Source organism: Ambystoma mexicanum, chromosome 7p, assembly GCF_040938575.1.
Source record: "Ambystoma mexicanum isolate Mex_15411 chromosome 7p, UKY_AmexF1_1, whole genome shotgun sequence".
NCBI classification, from domain to species: domain Eukaryota; kingdom Metazoa; phylum Chordata; class Amphibia; order Caudata; family Ambystomatidae; genus Ambystoma; species Ambystoma mexicanum.
The window spans coordinates 38,846,990-38,872,698 of record NC_090939.1 but is presented as its reverse complement, the minus strand read 5'-3'; positions in this window follow the sequence as shown (position 1 = coordinate 38,872,698).

Sequence of the window (25,709 nt, the reverse complement as noted above, 5' to 3'; positions counted from 1 at the left end):
GCCCAACTCGTGGACATGCCGGAATGTACACCTATAGAAAGGGACATAGTAATGGATAAGGTAAACAACAAATTCACATCTACCATGTACAATGCTATCTCCTCATTTGGCACGAAAGAGCTGCTGTCCTTGAAGACGAAATGGGAAAATGATATTGGCCCCATATTACCTGAAGACTGGATTGAAATCCTGATGTACCCTAGAGAGTGTGCAATTTCGGCACGAATTCGGCTGGTGCAATTTAAGATATTACATAGGATATACTATCCCCGAATAACCCTGTACAATTGGGGCAAATCGACCGACCCCAAATGCCTACGCTGCAAACAAGAAGAAGGATCCTTTTACCACATCCTTTGGCAGTGTACACGCATACAACGCTTCTGGCATAAATGCAGCGCGAGGCTCTCCAGGGTCATATGCCGCCCAGTTCCGACGGATCCTAAACTCCTGCTTTTGGGCATTGCAGACACTCTAGAACTATCACGATTCGAAAAGCTACTGGTTTCAACTTCCACAGGAATTGCGAAAAGGAACATTGCACAACTGTGGGGTTCAGAAAACACCCCGAGATACGATCAGTGGACGTCGGATGTGGATGCAATCATTTTAATAGAACGCCGAGTCTACCAAGCTAGAGGCTGCCCAGGCAAGGCAGATAAGATTTGGGGAAGATGCGAACAGTCAATATAAATCTAATGCAATGTTGGCAGTTTGCACTGGCACACAACCCTACCGAGACTATATTGGCTAACACCACTCTTTGGGATGCTTGCACATCATAATCATTCATAAACTGCCTGCTGCCTTAGCTGCTCATATACTTCACATCATGTGCGTCGCTGCGATTGCATATATTTTAAGTATACTCATCCGTGCTACTCTGCCAACTGTATGTAAAGTTTTATGGTTTTGTTAGTAACTTGTTGTTTATCGCATAAAATGTAATAAAATTTGTTATTAAAAAAAAAGTAATGTCCAGAGGCTTTTCTGTAGCTTTAAATAGGGATGATGCTGGTCTGGTGCAAGTGATGTAGTCTGTGATATTGCTCTCTGCAACGTGCAAATCTGTCTTTGAAGGTGTAGATTGTGAAGGATATTCATCCAGTCTGAATTCGGCTACCTCTTTTCCTATTGGAAGCAGAGTGAGATAGATTGAGGAGTAGCAATGGTCTTTCATCACCTGCCACGGCTCCACTCAGATAGTTCCCTCGAGTTCAGGCCACCGTACATGGGCATCCTTCAAGAGTACATCGCATGAGGGTTTGAACTCCTGCAACATCACTTCTCCCAAATCATCATCATTTGACAGCCTGCATCCTTTGTGTGTGGTGTGCTCTGCGTTTTTCCTGTACTTTTTCATAGGCTCCTTTTTGTAAGTATTGAAAGACTAGTCAAAGTGGTAAAGCGTGTGGGATACCTTTTGAAAATTACATTTGCATTTTCTGATTCACAATTGTTTAAGCATAGTGTCATGAATCCCAAGGGATTATCGCTGCTTCAGATGGCGTACCCCTTCCCATGAGGCCAGGGAAGTGAGGCTACTACCTGATAATCCCCCCTGGAGAGGGTGCTCAGCGGGAGGATCTCATGGGAAGGGAGAACCCCATTAAGATTAGTGGCCATCTAGGGAGAACGCAGTATCCCTTTGAACCTCCCACCTTCCCTCAAACCCCCTCCAATTGAGCAGTACCCAATGTCCCCATGTGTTTTTGCAGCATACCTCTGGTAAAAACTACTGGGACGAGGAAGAGGCTGTGATTAATGAAGGTCACTGACAAGAAAACACTGGGAGTTTACCTAGATTCCAACTTATCCATGACTAGGCAAGTTAATGTGATTGCCTCCTCGGCAACATACCATGCCAAGTTCCTGAATGCAGCCAGGCCATTCCTCTGCAAGGACAACTGCACCAACATAGCAAAAGCCATAACCGGCTCAAAGCTGGACTACTGCAATGTCCTCTTCCTGGGAACATCTGCAAAAACCTAGAAAAGCTGCAAGTCATGCAGAACAGTGCACTGCGTGCTGCAAGGGGCATTCCAAAAAGGCAACATATCACGGCAGCAAGGAGACAAGCCCACTGGCTCCCAATCAATGAACGGATAATATTCAAAACCGTGGCATTGGCCCATAAGTGCATCCACCAGACAGCTCCCTCCTACCTATCACAAAGGATGCACCCTGCCACTTCCCTAAGACCAACCAGGATGCCTTACACAAATATGCTTATGGTGCGTCTGGTCAAAAGGGTTAGAGCAGGAGGCGCTAGCTTCCCATACTTAGCATCCTCACAAGGGAACGCCCTACCACCGCCACTGCATGCTGAAGAATCACACATGGCATTCCGAAAAGCCATGAAAACCATGCTCTTTTGCCTAATCCTGCTCTACAAATCCCACATGACTGCATAACTGTATAAATATAAAATCTGTAATTGTGTACATAACTGTGCTTTAATTGTATAAATGTATAACCTGTAAATGCATATCCAACTTGTAATTTCCCTTGTAACTAAGTGCCCCACAAGTAACAGCGCCGCAATGCCTAAGGGCTGCTCGTGCGCTATACAAATGTAAACAATAAATAAATAAAGAACGAATGCATGTGTTCTAGCTTTTGGAGTAATCCTATTGGTCAGCTGTCATTCAAAGGCAGTGAAGGAAGAGATGGATGGCGCCTTTGTTGTCAGCTCGGCATGAGCCTGGAGAGTGCCCAGGTACGTGCAGGACAGCAAAGCAGAGAGGCTGACGGTGTCTGAGGGTGACGCGCACTCGACGCAGAAGGGTGCGCAAGTGGTTTAGGAGCAGGGGGCGAATTGGCTGTTTCGGTTTTAATAAAAACCATGGAACAGCTGGAGTTATCCTCCAATGCAGAGGTATTTGGATCTGTGAACAGCTTACAAAAATCATTAATTGCATATACTACAGTAGGATCCCCATTAGAAAGACTTGTAGCTGAATAACAAGACTAACGAGGAAGAGCAATCATAGACATGTTGAGTATGGAGACCTGTGCTTTAGCTGCCTCACTGATGAAGAAAGAAATCAAATGGTTCATGTCTGATGGGGGCAGCCTTGTGTTGCATCTGACCGGGTCCCCCCTTCCTCAGTTTGGCAAAAGGGATGCAGCCGATATGGATGTCAAACTCAACACGGTACCCAGACAATTACAAAGACCGAAGTATTGAACTAACGCTAAGGTTAAGGAAAGGGCCTTTCATGATTACCCAAAGATCAAAGAATGAGCCACGAGCAGGTTCAAATTGTGACATTGGTCTAGGTAGTCCTCGGACATCTCCAGAAGTTCAGAGTTCTCTTCCAGTTGAACTTTGACATGCACAATAAGGAAGGCAAGTCCAAGGTGCCCAGCTAGAATGACTGACGACTTGGCAGTGGCCCACTCAAGAGGGGGCATTAACACAAGTACCATGTCGGCACTAACTATCACACTGGATCCCTTTCTTAAATTATACGAATCATTGAATGAGAATTTGAAGGATCACTCTACCTTACTGGCCATGCTTCATACTAAGCTTATTTAAATAGAGGGCTTTGTTTCGGCTGTACAGGGGATCGTACCTTGCACATGCTCGAGACAACAATCAATGAGCGTAATGAACGGAAAGAACTCAGAAAGCACTGTGAGGTGGGACAATCATCTGAGGAGATTTTAGCCAAGGTTGTGAGGGATTGCGAAAACAGAATGAAGTCAAATTAAGCTGTACAGGAGGCATCGCAACACAAAAAAAGGCCAACAGAAGTACAAAGGAAACAAGGGTGGCCGTTGAGGAACCAGTACCTGCAACGTCTGACAGACATGGGTACACTTTAAGAACTTCCTTTTTGTGAGGTATGTGAGAAACCTGAAGGTGTCTCACCCGCTCGCCCCCTGGGATCTGTCATCCAGGTGGCCGGGACATCGCTTTTGGATCCAGTTCCTGGGGGTCGGACCAGTGCGGGAGGGTCACCTGGGTGAGGGGTCTTCGGGGAGTGGGAGTGGGACACCGGATGGTCTCTGTGTGCAGCACATGGTTTGTAGGCAGTCTGCATGATAACAAGCACGTATTAGTCCAACATCACATGGTTCACACGTGGCAGTCATATCAATGTAGCCTGAACTGGCAGACAATCATAACACATCACACAAGCAACATACAGATGGCCCGGACACACACGCATCATCACTCACCGGACATTGCCTCATACATTGGCAGGTCTCCCACGCCTTGGATCTGCTCCACTGCAATTAAATCACTAGCAAGCTCCTCATGTCCGGTGAGTTCATCGTCCTCTGGTGGTGACCTGCCAGTCACCAGAGTAGAGGCGAACTTTGCAGCCAGTGTATCTTTTGCTCGGCGTTAGAGGTCATTCCAACGCTTTTAGACATCATAGCCCAAGGCACTAATATGATCCGCGAGGCACTGCCAGTGGGCCATACGCTGAACAGTCATATGTGTGCTCCCTGCCTGCACCAGCATGTCACAGCCGTGTTCCAATGCATAGTCCACGAGCGTGTCCAGTTCCTGATCACAGAAACTCCTCTTTCCCGACGTGTGGGACTCCTGTGCCATGTCTGGGGTCTCAGCCTGTAATGCTAGAGCACGCTTCTGCTTTTTGCGAGGTGGTGCAGTCCCTGAGTGGCTTGTACTGCTCGGGTCAGTAGAGGCTGGAGTACAGGTGGACTGGCCTATGGCATCAGCCACTGATGTAACGACAAAAGGTCGGCTTGCAGGTATCAGTAGCTGGGTGCTGTTGCCAGGACCCTGCGCCACACGTGTCTTGGCCCCTGAGTCACACTGGGCCGGGACCAATCCAATCCAGTCCTGGCTGGGTGACCCGGAGCCAGGGTGCCGGTTGCTTCAGCTGCCCCTGCAGCTTCCTGACTCTGGCTGGTGTGGACAGCAGATGACACTGCTGCTGCGGATCCCTGGGTGCCGGTGCCAGGAATTTGCACTGCACGTGTCTTGGCCTTCGGGACATGGAAATCGGCCATTGAGTAACCCTGGGCCGGGGCCGGTACCACTACAGTCCGGGCTGGCTGACCCTGAGCCTGGGTGCCCGTCCAGCTTCCACACCGTGGCTGCTCTGGACAGCAGATGGCACTGCTGGTCCGGGACCATGGGTGCTGGGGATGTCAGCAGCAGTTGCATCTCCCTGCCCCGGTTGGGTGGGGGGCATAGCTCTCCCTGCACAGGCCTGGACACCTTGCCCACGTGGACCACCTCGGACACCTCACACACCTCGGACACCTCACACACCTCGACCACCTCTGCCAGGTCACCCACCTTTGCCTCCCTTCCCACCTGTTGCCCTCCCAGTCATGGCACTGATGGACTAGCGCAATGGGAGGTGCAGCCAACAATTGTCCTGGGCAATTGGACTGAGGGGGCTGGGTACATGATGGAAAACATACCACTGTGCTCCAGCAAAGCACTATGTGACCCCTGGTTAAAAAGTAACAGGTGGCGCAATGCTCAGGTGCCCCAAAAACAAAAATCAATGTTTATGCAACCCCTCGGTAGCCCACGTGTAAGGAAAAAACATCCGCAGTACGCTGTGGCACCCAGCAACACAAAAAATGTGTACACGAGGAACACCTAGGGTACTATGACCTTGGAAATGGGGTACGCGACACACAGGGGAAACCACAGTGGGAAAAATGTGTGCACGACTCACCGTCTGCCTCCTAGAATGAAAAAAATCACACACGTGTGTGCGTGTAGTCAACTCCCCCACCAAAACAAGTACGCACTTCCACAGTAGCGAACTATTCGTGTGTGACCCCACAAAACCATGAAGTTCAAGCGTCCGTCCACACGAAAAGCACATACATTGCACTGTTGTACCCACGAAGACCTTTAACCCGATACTGAACATCAAAGCCCAGCACGTGTCACGTAACTTACGCGCTTAGGGCCTTTCCTCTGCTTCCACGCTAATGCGCTGTTTCAGCACATGCAGAGTCACTCTGTTTACGGCTGGCCACATGAAAGAACACAGAAGACCCACGCTCCTGCCTACAAGCCAATTTACCTGCCTCCAACTGCCCCGAGCTGCCTCCTACGAGCCATCTGCTGCTGCCTGCCATCTCTGTTTGCCTGCTGCCCACATGCCCTGCATTTTTGTGCCTGCTCTGAAGACATTGTCAGTGATCCTGTCGGTGTGACCTCTGCTGATCCTGCAGACTCCCGACTGCCATACCACCACTCCACAGCCCAGCCCCAGGACGACCTTGACACCCACACCTCCCTCGGGGGTGCCATGACCACCAACGAAATGCGGGTCCTGGAGCTTCTACCCAGCGCTGCACGCCAAGGTCATGGAGTTGGAGCTCCGTCCGGAGTCGACTAGTAAGTGTCCATGTGTTCTTGTCTACCGTAGTGCATGTGCAGGTTAACGTGTGGTTGGTGTGAGCACCCTACCCTTATGTTTGGCATGCCTACTGTACAGATGTCAGTGTGCATGTCACATGCACTGCTGCACGTGAGTCCATTGATGCATGTGCGACATCAATGGTGTCTGTGTGGAAATGCGTGATGAGTGCCTGCATGTCACAATGTTCACTTGTTTGCATCCCTGTGTGTGGATTGTATCATGCCAGAGGTGTGACACGTGTGCATTCGGCAACATCATGGACATGCATGGTGTACATGTGCATGTGTATGAGAAGGGAGTGTGTGAGTGGTGAACACTCCAGGATGTCTGTGACTCTTCGCTATTGCATGTGTGATTGCTTCATGCTGCCAATTTGACCTCAGGTGCTCTCTGACGTGATGTCTCCATGGCCTGCTTCATGACTGTCAGGTGATGTGTGTGCATGAGATGTGCATGTGCCATGATGCGTCTGAGGTGCATACACAATTTGGAGGTGCTGCCAGTGCCTTGGCCAAGGATGTGAATGTCTGGTGTGAATGACAGACATGGTTGTTCATGTGTGTGAATGGCACTTCCCTGCATGTGATGGACGGTGATGATGGTTGTGACCTTTGACAGTGCCACTGATGTACTTTTGCATTGTGACAAACACACATATGTCCGGTACCCTGATGTATGTGTTCATTGGTTCCCTATCCACAGTGACGATGGGAGAAGAGGGCGGAGAAAGCACTGTGGAGCACGGCAGCAGGGATGCCTCCACCGGGCGTAGACGCAAGGCCCAGTCATCCTCCCAGGCGCTGTCATCTTCTGGAAGCGAGGATATTGGTGCTGCGTCTGGGTCAACGGCCGCAGGGTACGTCCAAGAAGGCGAAGGTGGAGGAGGCCTCCTCAGCAGTGGGATGGACAGGTGAACCCAGACAAGGGCAAGACACTCCGGAAGAAAGTGGGGCGGCATCCAGGTTGACGGGGAAGGAGAGGAGGAGGAGGCTCATCAGCCCAGCCAATGGGGCACAGCGGGGGTGATGATGTAGGTGTGACTGCTGCAGTCCAGGCTACGGGGCCGGAGGCAGTGCAGGTGGCCGTGGAGGGGTCTATGCCTAATCATGTCCCTGGTACTGCAACTGCAGCGGTATGCACCTGCGGGCATGCCACATGCTGTACCCATCCACAGGTGGCAGTCGCTTCCACCCAGACGGAAAGACCAATGCATGTGGATGTCTGTCAGGGAGAATTCTGACCCAAGTGCTAAATTCCTTCTACTTTAGAGCCCTCCAGCTCTTTTGCTATATTTTGGGACTTTGAACTTTTCATTTTCAATGTGTTTTCCTTTTGTGTTCTTTGGATATGGAGTTTTTAGACAAACTCCATAGACATCATCCTTTTCTTGTGTGTCACACAGCACCTTCAGTGCAGTGGCACAGGGGTGTCTTTCTGACTCCCAAAGGTTTATATACCTTCTGTGGGACTGACTACCGTCTCCCAGAGAATGTGAAGTTAAAATGACTTTACTAGTCATTTTAAATTCATAGACCCATCAGACACTATCTTCCTATAGAGTGCTGGAGGGTTGACCTAGCATCCCCTGTGTCAGAACACTCATGTAACAGTCAAATGTTACCCTTTCCTCTTGAAATGGCTGGTGGCAGTGGTTTTAGAACAAACTACCATGATTTTTCCCCACCGCGAACACCGGTAGGTAAAAATCAGGTCAGCCATGTTTTTCAATATGGCGCCCATGAGCCCTCTGTAAAAACAGACTCTGGTCATCTTTTTTCGCCGTTTCTTTTAGGAAAGGTCCTTCTTGTGTTTAACTCTGTGCGCCAAACCAGGTTTGGTCCCTTTCTTCTATGCCCATTGGCGCCTGAGTGTCTGTGGCGGACAGGATGTGAGGGAGGTGCCCAAAGCTCCTTGTGCTTAGTCTCCTAGGAGACGTGAATGCACTCTGGCATGATTGTCTGGCTGACTGTCCGGCAAGGACAGCCACCCTGCTGGGTGAGTGACAGCTAGGCTGGAATGAATGGGAGAAAACTGTTTAAAAGCAGTTCTCTGGGACTTCGAAGGCAGAGTCGACCACCGGAACGAAAGAACCGAAGACAAGCTGAGGAAGACCGAGAAGCTCCTTCAAGGACAACTTCTTCCCTTGAGCCGGTGGGAACAACCAACTCGTAAGCCACCTGGACACTGTCTCCGTACTGGTCGAATTGTCATCAGAGTGTTGTTGAAAACCGGATAGCCTGTAAGAAGGATACCAGTTTGTGGACTTTAAGGCACTCACACCTTAAACCGACACTTAGCTAAGCTTGTGGCATCTTCCCTGGGCAGCGCAGCAACCTCCCGATGTCCTCCTTCTTGTCCCCACGACTGAAGCTCAGGAACAGCGAGATCTGCAGCAACTGCCAAGAACAACTGCCTCAGCTACAGCTTTTCTTCATCAATAAGGTACTGTGCAAACGTGGTGCGGAAATCCTTTCTGCCGCGGTGAAAGTTTGTGAAACTTTCCCAACTTTGGAGTCTTGCTCGCTCCTAAACCGATATATAACTCTTTTTCTGGCAAACTACTTCCTCGAACATTGGCAAAGACTTAACCGTTTACTACCAGAACTGTGCTATCCTATCCAAGACTCTGAACCATTGACTTTGGCCTAGGCCTTTTCAATTGAATTGCCAGTTGTAGTGAACTGAAACTATTTGCTCTGCCTATGAAAGTAATTGTGCTTTAATTCTTATAACCTTTGTCTTTCTACCCCTTTTAAAAGTTACCGAAGTGCTATTTTGCTCCCACTTCAGGGGAGCCTACCTTGTTCAGAAACGTATTGTTTGTGTACGGCAGTGTATTAAGATTGTGATATTGAGCTGCTTCTTACTAGGGGAATGTATTCAAACTGACTGTGTAAATAAATGTATATCCTTTTACCAAGAAACCTTGAATAGTGTTTGAACTACTGTGATTGTAAGTCCTTTGTGTAACCTCTTGTACTGCTCACATTACTCTTGAGATAAGTATGGCTGCTCAGCCACAGCTACCACATAACTGTGTAGTATAGGCTTGTACCAAAGGTGAGATTGTGCTTACACCTGTAGTCTTAATTGTGTGTAGTTTTCCCAAAGGGTACTGCATGTAATTCTGCCTAACAATGTCGCCATTCGGTACAGGGTGGAACCTGTGCTAGCCGGTATCATGGGGCAGGTAGACTCCGTTTGTGATGATGTGCAGACTTCCAATCAAGTGCTTGCATGTCATCACTGGGAGGTCTGTGCACCTGTCCTAACCCCAGTGGCCAGCTTGGTGGAGACCACATCCCTGCCAGAGTCGACGGAGGATCAGCAGAGGTGGTCACCACGGAGATCCATCCAGCGACCGGACATGTGGCAATGGTGGAGGAGCAGGCAACATGCAGCAGGGCACATGCATGACACCCCCGGGGGTTGTCATCATCCCGGAGGCTGCCCGGAGGCACAGGCACCAGGCTTTTTTCGGCGGCAGCAGGCTCAACGTAGGAGGCAACAGGACCCATTGCTTTTTTTTTACAATTTCATTTTTCTTTGGATTTGAATAATTAAGATTTTACTGGTTGTTTTTGACTGAGTGTGAGTTTTATACTTGTTCATTAATATATTTGTATACGTTTAAATCCAAGTGGTGTCTGCTCTCAATGGTTTGGTGCATGTTTCACTCTTCCTTGACTCTGTTACATATTCCTGCTGTTGAGCAATGTTGTTCATGTGTGTGCAAACATGCATGCATGTATGATTTTGTGATTCCCATGCCATGGGGCATGTACTGGGGAGCAGGACCAATGATGGCTGTTGATGTGCACCGTGGAGGTGCAGCGTGTGGTGGCATTTTAGTGAACGTATGCTACATGATTGCATGTTGGGCCAATGTGTTGGGGGGTGGGTGTTCCATGAGTCGGGCCTGCCTGCAGGTTTCCCTCACTGGTGGTGGTGGGGGACATGAGTCGAGGCCTGCCTGCAGGTTGCCGTCTCTGGTGGGGGGACATGATTCGGGGCCTGCCTGCAGGTTGCCTTCACTGGTGGGGGGGACATGAGGCGGGGCCTGCCTGCAGGTTGCCATCACTGGTGGGGGGAGGGGGGACATGAGTCGGGGCCTGCCTGCAGATTGCTGTCACTGGTGGTGGTGAGGGACATGAGGCAGGGCCTGCCTTCAGGTTGCCGTCACTGGTGGGGGTGGGGGGACATGAGTCGGGGTCTGCCTGCAGGTTGCCATCACTGGTGGGGTTGGGGGAATGAGTGGGGGCCTGCCTGCAGGTTGCCGTCACTGGTAGGGGTGGGGGGGACATGAGTTGGGGCCTGCATGCGGGTATGGTGACGGGTGATGGGGATGTCCCATGTGGTGTAGGCTGCCTGCAGAGTATGGTGACGGATGATGGGGCGTGGCCTAGGCTCATAGAGTAAGGACGTGCTGAGACAGAGCTCCCGTCCAGATCCTTTGAATGATCCCTAATACGAACTGCAGTAGTTGCAGAGAACTGAAGTAAGAGAATGCCTGGATAGAGTAAACGATCCTGTATCTGCCCGCGAAAGACCCAACAGGAATCGGAGATTGCAATCCGGAGAACGCGGCTCCGAAACTCGCGCCCCTAGACAGGCAAGATGGCGGGCGTCTCGGGACCTGCATGCGTGTGAAAGAAGGGGCCGGGTGCTGAGACATCGTCTCCTGCATTGAGCGGCGACGGGAAGCAAGGCGCTGCCTCCTGATTGGACCACGCTGAAAGACACAAAGCCGATTACAGGAAGGGGAAGCCAGAAGTGCATGGAGAACTACAGCCGCGCCGCGGAGGGCAGCGGACGCTGAGATCCGGCTGCCTGGAACACGAGCCAGGGGACGCCGCATGAGGAGTTGACGGGTGTGAACAGAGGGTAAGCAACGCGCCTGCCAACACAGCCAGGTGGCACTGCCAGAGCGACATGAGTGCCGGCGAAACAGGAACGGCACCGGGGGAGGCACCAGTGAAGTTTGCATTAGGGTGCTGGGCAGTGCACTGAAGCCTGCGAAAGCAGCAAGCCGGACACCGTGAGGGACAAGGCGGTGTCGGAGGGGCCGGGGGGCTCCCGACGAACACAGAAGGCAGGCCAGCAGGGAACGGCCTGACAGGAGGGCACTCAGGGAGCTTGTGGCGCCAACAAACGACCAGGGCAACCGAAGGGGGTGCATAACTCACAGGAACAATAACAGGGTTTAGCAATTGCCCCCAACAAGTAGCTGGGAACGTTTCACACTCACCCTACGGACCTGTTGGGCACTGGCGGCACTGAAATGGCGCCAGTTGAGGCTTTGGGCCAGCACTGAGAGAAAAACTGAACAGGAGGCTTGCAGTGCTGCACCACTCACGAGGAGGCACTGACTACACACACTAGGACATTATTGTCACGGTTCATGCCCCTGAACCCCTCAAGCATAACAGCCCCCCGGCAACAATGGGACTACAGCCCTTAAAAGTGGCCCAAGGTCCCTTCAACACCGTAATCAGAACTCTTGAAGTCAGTCCTAGCGCCTCTGGCGCCAGGCTCATTATCAGGAATAGGACAAGTATCAGTCATGAGTCTAAACCCAACATGGAGGCCTGTAATACAGTTCTGTTCCTAGAACTGAACTATGCAGACCAGTGTTTTGGGTGTGGTCGGGGCCTTCAGGTGTGGATGGCTATATAAGCCACGCCCAGGCTGGAACACACGCTTCACGTTATTCTGAACTCCTGCAGCGTAACGCTCACCGTGTCCAGCTCCTGCCTACCTGTTTATCTCCGGCCCGATCCTGAAGTCATCAATCTGGATTCCATCACCAACCTGGAAGAAACAAGAACAGCATTACTAACAACACTTACCTGAGTGCGCAGCGGATCCTGAAACCATACCGCACTTCACTTGCTCACCACCCTGGAACCTCACCGCAACCTGCAAAGGTGGTAGAAACAAGGACAGCATTACTAACAACACTTAACTGGGTAAGCACCGGATCTGGCAATCATTCCGTTCTTTGCTCGCTTGCCACTCCGGAACATCACAGCAACTTGTACGGGTGAGAAAGACGAGAGAGAACTCAGGTTAGCAAACTTGCAATAAATCCAATACAGCACTGCGCTCCGCACATCAACACATACCTGTAATCTTCACAGCCTGGCGTTGCAAGTTCATTTTCATCCGGCACCTTGTCAAGAACTCTAACCGCAACCATCCCTGCGGAGACAAAAGACATTGGGCCTTATTACAAGTATGGAGGTAGCCATGCCGCTTTTAGTGGCATGGCTCCCCCATACTGGGTACCGGGTCCAGGTTCCTTGAATGGGGAAATACCAGGCCATTCCGAACTTGGAGGGCCCAGTATTTCCCCATTCAAGGAACCCAGACCCGGTACATCCCCATTCCCATTTGAGCCCATATTGGGGCTCAAATGGGAATGGGGAGGATGCTAACAACGGGCCCGTTAATGACGGGCTTGTTGTTAGCATCCTGGCCTGCTCGCGATCCCGCAAGCAGACCTCGTAATGAGGCGGTAGAGGGTTAACAGGGCCGGCAGCTCTACTGGCGCCATTAACCCTCTACTGCCAGGGTCGTAATTAGGCCCATTATTAGAGAGACTGCATAGTCAGAAAGGACAACATCGAAAAGAAGGACAAAACGGAGGGAGCAGAAAGGGACAGATTAGAAACTGAAAAGAAACAGTAACTCACCTGAAGACAGCGAGAAGAGTCGGAGTCACAGCCGGTCTGGACCCGATGCATGGGCCCACGGACCAGTGGAGAAACTAGGTCCAACGGAACGCCCGCATTCACAACGCGCCCCTGTCAGAGAAACAGGATGGAGAGATCTACGCATATAAACCCACAGTGGGAAATAACCCCAGGGGAAGGGAATTCGGATTCAGAGGGAGGTGGGAGTTTTACCCACCGCGGACCTAAATCTAATTACTCCATTCGCCTGTCCATTCTCCTGTCATAGGCGCTACCCACCACCAGGCAAATAACGAAGCAGAGAAAGCCCAAAATAGCACGCAGTCGCCCATCCAGCATCGTGTGGCGCCGCCGTGGATACCAGGTGAGCGTAACAATTGTTGTGCCCAAGGAGATCTGGTGAAGCATGCTGCGGAACAAAGAAATAGGAGGTAAGGAGAGGTGGACCTGACAACGAACCTGAGTTAAACCCATCAACATTAAAGGTACGTCCCCACCTCGAAACACTAAGGACAACACCAGCGCAGATAGGAGGCAGCTGCTTAGTGGGTGGAGAGCCACTGCACATGAGAGCACCGGACAAGTATCGCCGGTTCAGGTGCATTAAACCGACTCCGGGGTAGACCCATGCAACATAGGAAGAGGGGCCGGTTGGCACGGCAGTTGGATCGCCTGAGGCAGAACCTCAGCCAGCAACGGCTGATAAGAGGCGAAGTAGCGCACTCGCCAGCCGGGGGGGGGGCACACCCTCAGGAATCGTACACTACTAAAGGGAGGAGGCTGTGCCCTGGCACCCGCAAACCACAAGTGGGGCTAGGGTTCACAGCGCGGGAGGGGTGCTGCAGTTAAACTTCTTGTGCACGGCGCCCAACACACCTGCAACCCTAGCAGATGGAAGCCACAGATAAGAGTCTGAAAAAAGTAACTGGTCTAAACGAAGTTCCTGGCCACGCAAGACATAACACCCACTGCCAAACCAATGTCATCTCAGGCCACCGCTGGTGGCTATGTCCCCGATCAAAGGGAAAAATAAAAACACCATCATTGAGTCATTTGCTGCAGCTAAGCCACGGGAACAAAGACAGGCTGCCACTGAGGCGGTTGCAGACCAAACGTCAACGGAGGCAAATCACAAAGACGGACAGGTGCTGGATGCCATTGCTGGATTGAGATCTTTTATTGACACTAAAATAGAGGAAGTGAAATCGTACATGCAACTGATGCACCAGGATATGCGCAACCTCACAGAACGTGTCACCATCACAGAATCTGGGGAGCGGGAAACCTCTGAAACACTGAAAGAAATACAGGCCAGGGTCCAAGAAGAAACAAGGTTCTAGAGGAGAGGGCGGAAGACGCTGAAGGTCGGTCCAGACGAAACAGTGTGCATCTTCTGAGAATTCCGGAGGGGATGGAGGGCACCAACCCCACAAACTTTGTGGAAACCCTACTACAACAGGAACTGGAACGGGCCGCCTCTCACAGGGGTTTGCAGTTGAGAGGGCCCATAGGACCAAACAGAAGAGGCAGCCTCCAGGATCGCACCCACGCCCAATAATAGCAAAGATCCTGAACTTTCAAGACAGGGAGATCATATTGTGCTACTCATGAGAAGGGGGGGAAATAAGGAGAGACAATGCCAGAACAGCAATATACCTGGATTACACTCCAGCAGTACAACAAGCAAGAAACTCCTTTGTCCCAATTAAGGCAAGACTGTGGCAGTTGAATCTCAAGTACATGCTGATGTACCCTTCCAGATTAAAGGTGATATATTAGGGAGAGCGATATTCCTGGAAACGCTGGCAGCGGCCAACATGTGGCTAGAACATAACAACATGGCCGAGGGGGAAGGAGCCACAATGTAACCTGAACTTCTGAGGCAGGGAGGAAGGAAACCTATCAGGTACAGATGAATATTCGCATTTTGACAACCGAGTCAAGTTTACGTTCGGACGGGGGAACTGCCAGGCCATCTGCCCGAGCCGAAGGCCCTTCCCCTGTGAAAAGACTGGTGCTGGCCTGTTGCCGTAGCATCATTACCCGCACAAGATGCCCTGGAGGGGCCAAGACGGAGCGGGGGCACCTGAGCGTTGCCTGATCTGCGCAACTGCTGGGTGCAGTTGGTTAAGGTTAATATGTTACTATTTGAAATGTTGTGAGGTCTACACTGTAATAGCGGCAAAGATACCACAGGCGCAGGATAGAAGGAGTTGGACTCCACTGGTTAAAGATGGCAGCTGATGTTAGAGTGCTGACATGGAACGTCAGGGGGATGGGCACTTATATGCGCAGGGCTGGTCCCCTTTTGGTCAGTTTGTTTCTCCTTGTGAGAGAGGGTATGCCCAGACGTGGGTCCCTTGCTCGCTGCGCCAAAGGGAACCAGGCTGCACCTCACTGAGGAGGTCCAACAAGGCCGAAACATGTCTGGGGTTGCTTGGTTTTCAGTGCAGAGGGGACCTGGCCTAGCAGTTCGGGCTGGGCTGCTACCTTCGATGGCGGCAGCTGCTGACTGATTTGCACATGGCTGGTCCCCTTTTGCAATGGCGCAGACGGGCTAAAAAACGGTGGTGTGGAAGGTTGCCCAGAGCAATTGCCAGTGGTTTAGATTCATTCGAAACCTTCCACCCATCACTTTTGTGGTCAGTTTCTTTCTCCTTGTGAGAGAGGGGTATGCCCAGACATGGGCCCCTTGCTCGCTGCGCCACAGGGAACCAGGCTGCACCTCACTGAGGAGGTCCAACAAGGCCGAAACATGTCTGGGTTGGTTGGTTTTCTGTGCAGAGGAGACCTGGCCTAGCAGTTCGGGCTGGGCTGCTACCTTCGGTGGCGGCAGCTGCTGACTGATTTGCACATGGCTGGTTCCCTTTTGCAATGGCGCAGACGGGCTAAAAAACGGTGGTGTGGAAGGTTGCCCAGAGCAATTGCCAGTGGTTTCGATTCATTCGAAACCTGCCACCCATCACGTTTGTGGTCAGTTTGTTTCTCCTTGTGAGAGAGGGTATGCCCAGACGTGGGTCCCTTGCTCGCTGCGCCACAGGGAAACAGGCTGCACCTCACTGAGGAGGTCCAACAAGGCCGAAACATGCCTGGGGTTGCTTGGTTTTCTGTGCAGAGGGGACCTGGCCTAGCAGTTCGGGCTGGGCTGTTACCTTCGGTGGCGGCAGCTGCTGACTGATTTGCACATGGCTGGTCCCCTTTTGCAATGGCGCAGACGGGCTAAAAAACGGTGGTGTGGAAGGTTGCCCAGAGCAATTGCCAGTGGTTTAGATTCATTCGCAACCTTCAACCCATCACTTTTGTGGTCAGTTTGTTTCCCCTTGTGAGGCAGGGTATGCCCAGACGTGGGTCCCTTGCTTGCTGCGCCACATGAAACCAGGCTGCACCTCACTGAGGAGGTCCAACAAGGCCAAACATGTCTGGGGTTGCTTGGTTTTCTGTGCAGAGGGGACCTGGCCTGGCAGTTCGGGCTGGGCTGCTACCTTCGGTGGCGGCAGCTGCTGACTGATTTGCACATGGCTGGTCCCCTTTTGCAATGGCACAGACGAGCTAAAAAACGGTGGTGTGGAAGGTTGCCCAGAGCAATTGCCAGTGGTTTCGATTCATTCGAAACCTTCCACCCATCACTTTTGTGGTCAGTTTGTTTCTCCTTGTGAGAGAGGGTATGCCCAGACGTGGGCCCCTTGCTCGCTGCGCCACAGGGAACCAGGCTGCACCTCACTGAGGAGGTCCAACAAGTCCGAAACATGTCTGGGGTTGCTTGGTTTTCTGTGCAGAGGGGACCTGGCCTAGCAGTTCGGGCTGGGCTGCTACCTTCGGTGGCGGCAGCTGCTGACTGATTTGCACATGGCTGGTCCCCTTTTGCAATGGCGCAGACGGGCTAAAAAAACAGTGGTGTGGAAGGTTGCCCAGAGCAATTGCCAGTGGTTTAGATTCATTCGAAACCTTCCACCCATCACTTTTGTGGTCAGTTTGTTTCTCCTTGTGAGAGAGGGTATGCCCAGATGTGGGTCCCTTGCTCGCTGCACCACAGGGAACCAGGCTGCACCTCACTGAGGAGGTCCAACAAGGCCGAAACATGTCTGGGGTTGCTTGGTTTTCTGTGCAGAGGGGACCTGGCCTAGCAGTTCGGGCTGGGCTGCTACCTTCGGTGGCGGCAGCTGCTGACTGATTTGCACATGGCTGGCCCCCTTTTACAATGGCGCAGACGGGCTAAAAAACGGTGGTGTGGAAGGTTGCCCAGTGCAATTTCCAGTGGTTTAGATTCATTTGAAACCTTCCACCCATCACTTTTGTGGTCAGTTTGTTTCTCCTTGTGAGAGAGGGTATGCCCAGACGTGGGCCCCTTGCTCGCTGCGCCACAGGGAACCAGGCTGCACCTCACTGAGGAGGTCCAACAAGTCCGAAACATGTCTGGGGTTGCTTGGTTTTCTGTGCAGAGGGGACCTGGCCTAGCAGTTCGGGCTGGGCTGTTACCTTCGGTGGCGGCAGCTGCTGACTGATTTGCACATGGCTGGTCCCCTTTTGCAATGGCACAGACGGGCTAAAAAACGGTGGTGTGGAAGGTTGCCCAGAGCAATTGCCAGTGGTTTAGATGCATTCGCAACCTTCAACCCATCACTTTTGTGGTCAGTTTGTTTCCCCTTGTGAGGGAGGGTATGCCCAGACGTGGGTCCCTTGCTTGCTGCGCCACATGAAACCAGGCTGCACCTCACTGAGGAGGTCCAACAAGGCCAAAACATGTCTGGGGTTGCTTGGTTTTCTGTGCAGAGGGGACCTGGCCTGGCAGTTCGGGCTGGGCTGCTACCTTCGGTGGCGGCAGCTGCTGACTGATTTGCACATGGCTGGTCCCCTTTTGCAATGGCGCAGACGAGCTAAAAAACGGTGGTGTGGAAGGTTGCCCAGAGCAATTGCCAGTGGTTTCGATTCATTCGAAACCTTCCACCCATCACTTTTGTGGTCAGTTTGTTTCTCCTTGTGAGAGAGGCTATGCCCAGACGTGTGTCCCTTGCTCGCTGCGCCACAAGGAACCAGGCTGCACCTCACTGAGGAGGTCCAACAAGGCCGAAACATGTCTGGGGTTGCTTGGTTTTCTGTGCAGAGGGGACCTGGCCTAGCAGTTCAGGCTGGGCTGCTACCTTCGGTGGCGGCAGCTGCTGACTGATTTGCACATGGCTGGTCCCCTTTTGCAATGGCGCAGACGGGCTAAAAAAACAGTGGTGTGGAAGGTTGCCCAGAGCAATTGCCAGTGGTTTAGATTCATTCGAAACCTTCCACCCATCACTTTTGTGGTCAGTTTGTTTCTCCTTGTGAGAGAGGGTATGCCCAGATGTGGGTCCCTTGCTCGCTGCACCACAGGGAACCAGGCTGCACCTCACTGAGGAGGTCCAACAAGGCCGAAACATGTCTGGGGTTGCTTGGTTTTCTGTGCAGAGGGGACCTGGCCTAGCAGTTCGGGCTGGGCTGCTACCTTCGGTGGCGGCAGCTGCTGACTGATTTGCACATGGCTGGCCCCCTTTTACAATGGCGCAGACGGGCTAAAAAACGGTGGTGTGGAAGGTTGCCCAGTGCAATTTCCAGTGGTTTAGATTCATTCGAAACCTTCCACCCATCACTTTTGTGGTCAGTTTGTTTCTCCTTATGAGAGAGGGTATGCCCAGACGTGGGCCCCTTGCTCGCTGCGCCACAGGGAACCAGGCTTCACCTCACTGAGGAGGTCCAACAAGTCCGAAACATGTCTGGGGTTGCTTGGTTTTCTGTGCAGAGGGGACCTGGCCTAGCAGTTCGGGCTGGGTTGCTACCTTCGGTGGCGGCAGCTGCTGACTGATTTGAACATGGCTGGTCCCCTTTTGCAATGGCGCAGACGGGCTAAAAAACAGTGGTGTGGAAGGTTGCCCAGAGCAATTGCTAGTGGTTTAGATTCATTCGAAACCTTCCACCCATCACTTTTGTGGTCACTTATATGCGCAGAAACAGGATTAAATCATTTCTGAGGAGAAAGAAAGTCTCCATTGCACTGCTACAAGAAACCCACCTCACTGCTGAAGGCAATAGCACAGTGGAAAAACACTGGTGGGGACAGGGCTATGGGGCAGCATACTCAGGGTACACGCTGGGGGTGTACACATGGATAGACAGTACAGTGCCTTTCTGACTATTCACAAAGGAGGTAGATCTGGAGGGGAGATACCTAATACTTAGGGAGAGCATCGAACAACTGGAGATCTGTATTGTTAACTCCTACCTCCCTAAACACGGAACATCTATGTATTTGACCAAGCTGGGTGCCAAGCTAACCCCATTGCGCCTTGAAACACTTGAAACGCTTGTGTATAGGCGCGTTACAAATGCCATATCATATCATATCATATCATGCAGAGACTCTTTCTTCGTGTGGGGTGGGGACTTCAACTGTGTACGGGACCCCGTCCTAGATAGATCCAGCCCGCCACTATAGAGGGCAAGGCAAACACACCCATCGCTGAATGACGTGATAGGGAGCCTGGGCCTGGCGGAGGTGTGGAGGGAATTACACCCAGAAAACAGGGAATTCTCTTTCTTCTCGCCCCCCCCATCAACTCTATACTAGGATAGACTATCTACTGATAGACAAGTCACTTGGCAAGAACAATATCAGACCATTCGCCATTATTAATGGAATGGAAGACCAGAGGCCCCAGACCACCCATACCGATGTGGCGCATGCAGGCAGACACCTTTACAGACTGTGCCTTCAGGGAGGGTCTCCGGAACAGAATCACAGAGTACTTGGAAATCAACGTGGGGAGTGTGAAAGGCTGGGACACTATCTGGGAGGCACTGAAGGTTGTTGTTAGGGGGAAGCAATAGCTAGCACTGAGGGCATCAGGAAGTCACTGTATAACGAACTGGAGGTAGGTGGAGAGAGGGTTAAGCAGTTGGAGTCTTCTGCCTGGAAAACCAGGGAGGTGGAGGAAGAATTATCGGCGGCCAAAGACGACTGCCGAAGCACCTGGGCTAGACTAGCTAAGTTTGACTACATCGTAAAGTCCACCAGGGCACACTCAGAGGGGGATAAACCGAGTAGACTGCTTTCGTGGCTTTGCAAGAGGGAGAACCCAAAACACCCGATTATGGAAATCAAGGACGACGCCGGGGCAGTGCACACATCGCAAACTGCAATTAATAACGCTTTTAAAAACTTTTACTCCCAACTGTACCGCCACGAAACGTTGGTACCCCAAAGTGACATAATGGGTACATTAGAAGAAATAGACCTCCCCTCACTGGATAAAGCCCAACGAGAACTACTGGATGGGGAGATAACGGTTGAGGACATAAGCGAGGCAATTAAATCCCTAGCCACTAGTAAGACTCTTGGGAGCGACGGATTAGCCCCTAAGTTCTACAAGGCATACAACACAGAACTAGCTCCGGCCCTCCATAAAGTATTCAAGGAGCCGTACGAAACAGGAGTGTTGCCGAAGAGTATGAGGGAGACCCTGGTGGTCCCAATACCCAAACCCGGGAAGCCTGTAAGTGAGTGTGGGTCGTATAGGCCATTAGCAATGTTAAATTATGGTGTAAAGATCTTGACAACCATATTGGCCAAGCGGCTATCAAAGGTTATAGGGGCCATAGTACATGGGGACCAGAATGGGTTTATCCCAGGCCAAAGTACGGCAGCAAATCTACGCATACTGCAACACGTTATCGCGCAAACCAAAGACTCGCAGGAGTCATACGCAGTGATTTCCTTAGACGCCATAAAGGCATTTGATTCCATATACTGGGAATGGCTGGTAGCTGCACTGAAACAATACGGTCTGGGCGAGCACTACATTAGGTGGATCAAAATTCTCTATGAGGCACCTGTTGCCAGAGTAAAGACTGGCAGAATGGTGTTGTCACTGTGAGAAATACAAAGAGGCACCAGACAGGGCTGCCCACTGTCGCCAATGCTTTAGGTCCTGGGACTAGAACCAATAGCAGTATATATTAGGAAACAATTCTTCGATGCAGGCATTAGGTTGGGGGATAAGTGGAACGTGATCTCCTTGTATGCAGACGATGCACTACTTTATCTACGGGACACACGCCTCAATGCACCAGTAATCCTAGAGGTCCTAGAGAACTTTGCACGGGTGTCAGGAATCTCCTTCAGCAAGAGAAATCATGTATATTTCCACTAGCGGGACTGATAGGAAAGAGGGAAGGGGATCTCCCAAAGGTGGGGCTTCAATGGAAACTGCACATGTTCTGCTACTTAGAGGTAAACATCTGACACACAGCCGAACAGATGCACAGGGGCAATACCTTATTAGCTGTACATGGACTCAGAAAGTCAATGAAGTTCTGGCCCAGATTACCACTATTGGTTATGGGTCGGCTATAGTTAAAATAATAGTCCTGCTGAGGTTTTTATACTTTTTCCAAAATGTTCATTACTATATACCAGCATCCTTTTTTAAGCTACTGGAAAAACTGCTGCGGGAACTGCTGTAGGGCCCGGACAGACACAAGATATCCCTTGACACACTAACACTCCCATACAAGGCGGGAGGAGTTCAGCTACCGGACCTGGAGAAGTACTTCTTGGCAGCCCAACTTAGCTTTGTGTCCAAGTGGCTCGTTGACGAGGCAACCTCTGGAACTAGTTTGCTACAGCAGCCTATAGCGCTGGTGCACTTAAAGGAAGCACTATGGGTACCGCTAGAATGGTTAGGGGAGGCCCCAATGAGCATACAGTTGGGTAGGAGAGTTTGGAGCAGGCACCTGAAGTTGCTGGCAAACAGACACCCCTACTCCCCGGAGACCCCGATTGAGGATGAGGTCTGCACTACCAGGTCGGACCTAGCTTTGGTGAGGAAATGGGAGCACCACGGCATATACACATGGGGGGGGATGCCTATGAGGAGGGTGTCTTCAGAGAATTCGAAACCATGGTGGAGGGAGAGGGGCTGCCCAAAGGTCAGTTTCTATGGTATCGAAGGATTAGGAAAGAGGTCAAAGAAAAGTGGAAGGGGTGGCCGAAGGAACCTGAGGCAGACACAATGCTAACACTACTACATAATCTGGGGGATGGGTGGAAACCAGTGTCCAAACTTTACAATCAGCTTGTTAGGGAGAATTCTCTTATAAGGCTAATTTCCCAAACCTAGTGAGTCCCCCAGCAGCTTTGCTGGATTTTTGGGGTTTGTCTTTTTTCTCCTGCTAAAAGTGAGACTCTTTTCCTCCCACTCTTAGGCATGATTTGAGAAGTACTTTTGATTTGGTATGTGCTTATGGGCTATTGGGTAGCCTTTTTACTCCATAGGGTATCCTCCCTTTTTCCAATGTGTGTTACACAGCACCCTCAGTGCAGTAATACAGGGGTGTCATAGTGACTCCCAAACATAGGGCCTCATTACACGGTAGGCGGTAAACCATGGCGCTATTAGCGCCATGGTTCATGCTGGTAATTTACCGGTACCGCCTTGGAGGAAAGGGGAATTACTGCCCTATTCCAAGTTCGGGAAGGCAGTAATTCCGCTTTCCTCCATTGCCCTTCCCCATTCCCATTTTTTCCCCATAGGGCATAATGGGAATGGAGAAGGCGCTAATTACGGTACCGCAAATTGCGGTACCGTAATTAGCACCAAGGTCCCTTTGCGGGTCCCAACTTTAACGGCTGGTCTACACCAGCCGTTAATGACGGGTCTGCAAAGGGAACTCGTAGTAAGGCGGTAAGGGTTTACCAGTACCGGTAAAATACCGGTACCGGTAAACCCTTACCGCCTACCGTGTAATGAAGCCCATAGACTCCATACCCTGGGACTGACTACTGTCTCCCAGGGCATGTAAAGTCACCATTGGCTTTACTAGTCCAAAATTGTGAACAGAACCAGTACAAACCATCATATTGTGGAAGTACTGGTAGGGGTAATTCGATTGCCCCTGGGTCTGTTTTCAAGGGGGCACTATGCAGTCCCCCCTTGTCGAGTTTCTGGCTGGTGGCAGTGGTTACCACGCAAAATATTCCTTCGGAATATTCTCTATGAGATTTTCCCATTGATTTTAAACGCACCACTTTTTGGTGCAATGTTAAAGATACCGCCGATTTATTTATTTAATATTAAACCCACGGTTGGGTCTTTTTGCCAGAACTCGGTTCCAAAATGGCGTTTGTGTCCGTCTCTGTAACTCTGACCAAGGTCGAGCCCTTTGTTCCACTATTTTGGTGGGCTTCTCCACAGAAGCCCTCCAAATGTTGCCACTCTGTCTGGGTTCCATAGAAAGGGTGGAGGGGGGAATAGGCACCCTGGACTGCGTTGCCTCTGCAACCCAAGTCGCACTCTACCCTGATTGGCTCACCACTTAGCATGTGTGATTGACAGCTAGGCTGATGAATGGGGGTTTTTCTGCATAAAAGCAGGGCCTTTGGGACTGGAACTTCAGATGTCGCCACAGGACCTAAGAATCCGAAGAGGGAAGAAGCTGAGCCATCTACAAAGATGACACCACCGGTGGAGCCCTGCTGTAACCGTCTCACCACTTTCCCAATGACAAGAGGAGATCTTCTGCCAGGAGAGTCTTCTTCCTTTGAGCTGGTGGGACCAACCAGTTTGGGCTTTTTCGCTTCCAAAGACGTCTCTTGGTCGAATCGCCCGTGCCAAGCACCCCGGCGGCCGGATAGCCAAGCTCACCACTTTTGACCGTGAATAAAAGGACTGCACCTTTTAATCGGGAACTCCGCGGCTGGTTTTATCCCTGTGCAGTGCAACGACTCCACGTTCCCTCCTCGACGAGATCCTCTCTTCCCCTGGCTGGAACAATGAACTGCAACCACTGCCAGGAACGACTTCCCCCGCTGGAGCTTCCTTTCCATTTTAAGGTACTGTGTCCTGCCTGGCCTCCCTTTCTACAGATTGCTCAAGGTGACCCTTAAATCCTTGGCTTCTATACTGGGTTGGCTCCAAACCTCTAACTATATCTTTCTGAACTACTCTCACTTCTTTTTGAACACTCTGCAAAGACTTTTAGTGCACTTTTAAACCGTGTGATCCTGGGCACATTTCGCTTTGCTCCATTTAAAGTGGGCCTGGCCTATGAACTTTGGCTCTACAGTATAACCTGCGTTTTTCCCCTTTGCTCTGAATTCTTAAAAGTGTTAGGAACTGTGTTATTTTATGCTCTGCCTTTGCTCTCTCTTTTTAAATCATTTATTAGAGTGCCATCTAGGTTATGCGCTCGCCTCTGTCTTAAACCAACAATAGTGCTTTAACCTTGACTTGTCAAATACTTACTAAGAGAAGAGACTATACTTTACTTGACTGTGTTTTTAACTTGATTTTACTTAAGAGTGCTAGTGTGTTATATTAAGTGTGTTTTAAATACATAACTCTATACTTTTTAATACAAAGCTCTGGTCAGTGTTTGTTTGCTCTACTGTACTTTGGCCCTATTGTGTATACTCTATATACTGCTTAACTCTTCTTGAGAGAGGTCTGACTGCTCAGCCACAGGTACCAGGTAAATCTGGGTGGTACAGACTGCTACCAATTGGGTTTACTGCTTACTCCTGTGGTCTTAATCTTTTGCAGTGCTCCCTAAGGGAACTGCACAGGATTCTGCTTAACACAGCTGGCAGACAGACCCAATCCTAAAAGCGGCAAATTGAAACAGTGGTGGGAGGCAGATCTGGGAATCAGCATAACAGAGAGAGAATGGGAAAGAATCCTTGCATACCCCCGGGACATACAGGACTTACATGACACCCAGCAAATTCAATTCAGGAGCAGCACAGATCCATCATGCCCTTGGTGTGGTTCGGAGGGCGTGGATATGCTGCACATGCTCTGGGGTTGCCCAAAGACATAATGCTTCTGGGCCAAAACAGAACACGCCTGCAGACAGGCTGGTGTGGTGCGATACAAATGGTCACCAAAGGAATGTCTCTTAGGGGCATACCCAAGAATTGATCAAATTAGGCATGAAAATAAATTTATGGACATGGCATGTGTGCTAGCTAGGAGGGCCATCGCAATGGCGTGGAAATCGAATAGAGGCCCACAATATGTTAAATGGCACTGAGACCTAGAACACTGGACAGAGGCAGAAACCAAAGCATGGGGGGTTGGAGTAGCTAGAGAGGGGGAAATGGCAGCCCTGCTTATGAGGCCTGTAAAGATTTGATCTGGGACATGGTTCACCCGTCCGATGACAAACCCCTGTGAATAAACAGAACCGGCTCTTGAAAAAGCAAAAATTGTTATTGGTAGAGCCTTTAAAACCTAATGGATTGGGCTGCCGCACCTGAGCCACCAACCACCAACCACCGAGGACACTGTGGGTGTGACACAATTGAATGAGCTAAGAAAGGTGCCCACATGTTTAAGCTGGGAAGTTTTTTTATTTATTTGTATAGTGCGCCGGGCCGTCAGGCATCTGGGCGCTTGCAATAGATTAGGTTACAGGTACATGGGTAAACATGAGAGTATAGTAAAATCAATGTAAAAGGTAATTACATTGTAAAGGGTACATAAAATATGTTACAGGTATATAGGCAAAGAAGGATGGTACAGTCCAGTGTAGGGCAATATACAAAGTTTAATAATTACAGTGGATTAAGTATGCAGGGAATATCCAGTCTACATATATACAGGCAGTGGTGTGGGCC